We start from the raw sequence: 3651 nt of genomic DNA on the forward strand, positions 1-3651 counted from the left end.
TTTTCGAAACAACATATGAAAGGAGTTGATGATTTCATGGCATTTGTTCGGGCAAATTTTGCCAACGATGCTCACATTCTTTGCCCATGCTGCGAATGCCTCAACTGTCCAAGAATGGCTCAAGGAAGAGTGGAAGATCATCTGCTTCTTAATGGGATGTCCAACACATATGATAGATGGATATATCATGGAGAACCTTTGGACAGTCAACCTCAACATTTTGAAGCTTATACAGAGGCCCCTCATATGACGGGTGGTGGTGATGCTGGCATTGATTTCATGGAAAAGGTTTTGCGAGATAATGCTGTTTTGGAGGAAGAGGATGGGCATGAAGATGATAGGATTCCTGACCTATTGAAGGATTTGTATGATGCTGAAGATCATGCTGATGGACAAAAGTCGTTGTTTGCTGAGGTGTTAGAGGAGGCAAAGCGCGCAGCTCATGAAGGGGGTAAATTTTCAAGATTTACCTTCACCGTGAAGTTACTCCACATCAAGTCTTGCTACCGGATTAGCAATGCCGCATTGAACGCAATACTCCGTCTTTTGAGCTTGCAATTCCCTGATAGTTGTGTTCCCAGATCATATGATGAAGCATTGAGCATAATCCGCAGGTTGGGGTTAGATTATGTGTCAATACATGTGTGTCCAAATAATTGTGTCTTGTTTCGGAAGGATTTAGCAAAGCATGACAACTGTCCAAAATGCAATGCATCTAGGTGGAAAGATGCTGATGGGAAGAAGTCAATACCGGAGAAGGTACTGAGACACTTTCCCTTGATACCAAGGCTGCAGCGGATGTTCATCTCGAAGGAATCATCACGTGAGGTACAGTGGCACAAGCTGAAGCGGCAACCTGTGGACAATGAGCTGAGTCATCCAGCAGATGGAGAGGCATGGAAAGAGTTTGACAGTATACATTTAGATTTTGCTGCAGATCCACGGAACATAAAACTTGGCATTGCCACAGATGGGTTTAATCCGTTTGGGAACATGAGCACGTCTTATAGCATGTGGACAGTTTTTATGGTGCCGTACAACCTGCCACCATGGGCATGCATGGATCAGTCCAACTTCATGATGTCATTGCTTATCCCGGGGCTAGAGTCTCCAGGAAAGGATTTTGATGTCTTTATGGAGCCCCTCGTAGAAGAACTGCTCCATCTCTGGACTGGTGTACCTACAAATGATGCCTTGAGTCCGGAAGAAAAGTTCAATCTACGTGCTGCAATCATATGGTCCATCCATGATTTCCCGGCTCTGCACACTCTGTCTGGGAGGATCACAGCGGGTTATCAGGCTTGTGTCCATTGTGACAAAGACCCTTTCTCAAAGAGAATAAGGAGCAAGATCTGCTATATTGGGCACCGCCGCTTTCTTCCCCGAAACCATCGCTGGTGAAGAAGCAAAGATTTTAATGGTGAGAATGAAACCCGTGACAAGCCAGCTGAATTCACTAAAGAAGAGCTGGAGCAGCAACTTGAAAAGGTGAAAGATGTGAGACCAAGAAAGCTGGCGAAGAAAACAAAGCGTGAGGAAGGTCAATGTTGGGACCGGAGGTCTTGTTTGTGGGACCTGCCATACTGGGCTGATCTGAAATTAAGGCATAATCTCGATGTAATGCACATTGAGAAAAACATATGCGAGAATCTGCTAGGGACGTTTCTGAACATTGAAGGGAAGACAAAGGACACGGTTAGTTCTAGGCTTGATTTGGAGGACATGGGCATAAGAGAAGATTTGCATCTACAGCACAATGAAGATGAATATTCATTTGAAATGCCACGAGCATGGTATACAATGAGTAAAGAACAAAAGCTTGCATTCTGTGAATTCCTAAGAGCGGTGAAATTTCCAGATGGTTATGCCACTAACCTACTAAAGTGTGTTACTTCTGATGGATTCAAGCTTTCAGTACTGAAAACCCATGATTGTCACATCCTCCTCCAAAGAATTTTACCGGCGGGCCTCCGAGGAATCATGCACAAGGATGTATATGAAGCGGTTGCTGAGCTGGAAAATTTCTTTAGAGAACTGTGCTGCAAAACACTCAAGTTAACTGTCCTGGAAAGACTTGAAAAAGAAATCCCAATTATTCTTTGCAAGCTCGAGAAGATTTTCCCTCCAGCTTTATTCACCGTGATGGTCCATTTGGCGATGCACTTACCAAAAGAGGCAATGCTTAGAGGCCCTGTGCAATACGGTTGGATGTACCCAATCGAAAGAAGGCTGCTTACTTGTAAGCATTATGTGCGAAACACGGCAAGACCTGAAGGTTCTATTGCTGAAGCATATGTCGTTGACGAGTGCTTGAATTTTTGCTCTAGATACTTTGGCGGTGTGGAAACAAGATGGAACCGGCCGGGCAGAAATAGAGAGCGGTCTGATTCGCAAAGTGGTGATGTCTCTGTTTTCAACCATGGTGTGAACTTTCTTGGAACCTCACAATACTTGGAGGTTGGTGATGAGTATGACAAGATGGTTTGGTTTGTGCTCAGCAATTGCGCCGAGGTTCTACCATATATCGAGTACGTTATATCTTGTGCACTCATTTTATTTATATTTTTTGCTTGGGTTGGCACCAGCCAAATGTTTTAATTCACATGTTTTGTTGGCATTGCAGGAAATGCAAGGAAGAGTTAAATGAGGAAGAAAGCAATATCCATGTTGATAAAAGGGTTGCCAAGGGGTTTGCTAAGTGGTTTAAGAATCATGTGAGATATTTAGCCACATGTTGTTAAATACCATTGTTTTCTAAATGGTTTATTTGTGCAGATTGGAAAGTTGCATGAGGAGAAGAAGGTCAGTGATGGTCTATTTGCTTTGACATGTTTACCGGATAAGCGAGTGAGAGTGTATTCAGCATGCATTGCTGACGGTGTCCGGTACCACACCGTTGACCGCGAGGAAAAAAGGAAGACACAGAATAGTGGAATCGTCACTGAGGGGTCACATGATGGTGAGATCATTGACTTCTATGGTCAGTTGAGAAGCATCGTAGAGTTGCAGTACAACTCTAGTGGAGGCATCCATCGCTCGGTAGTCTTATTTCGCCGTGACTGGTTTGAGCTTGGTAGCAAGAAGAAGAGAGATTCTTTTGTCAAATATGATGGCCACTTCAAAAGCATCAACACTGCAAGGTGCTGGTATAACAGTGATCCCTTTATTCTAACAACACAAGCAACAATGGTGTTTTATCTGCCAGACACTCTTTTCCATGGAAAATGGCGAGTTGTGCAAAACTTGCAGCACAGACACTTGTGGAGTGTGACTGAAACTGAAGTGGAAAAGGGCCCCAGTGATGGTGGACTAACATACCAAGATGATGACTCTACGGAAGTTCCGTTGCAAGCTGATGATGACTCCATGGAAGTTCCGGTGCAAAGCAGAGTGCGAAGGGACCGGGAACGTATGATCGTTGGTGCTGCAACAGTTGAAGGCATCAAGAAAAGAAGAAAGGTGGTAGCGGATGGACATGAGAGCGAGGATGAGGAAGACCGGACTGATCATACTATGCTGCAATATTGTAGTGATGATGAGGAAAACAGGAGTGGGCATAGAGTTCCTTGGTTTCGTATCGACGACGATGAGTAGCGAATGGACATGAAGGTTATACTATTACTGCATGTTCCTTGTTTTGATTGGTGATCA

This window comes from Triticum dicoccoides, chromosome 5B, assembly GCF_002162155.2.
Source record: "Triticum dicoccoides isolate Atlit2015 ecotype Zavitan chromosome 5B, WEW_v2.0, whole genome shotgun sequence".
Lineage (NCBI taxonomy): Eukaryota > Viridiplantae > Streptophyta > Magnoliopsida > Poales > Poaceae > Triticum > Triticum dicoccoides.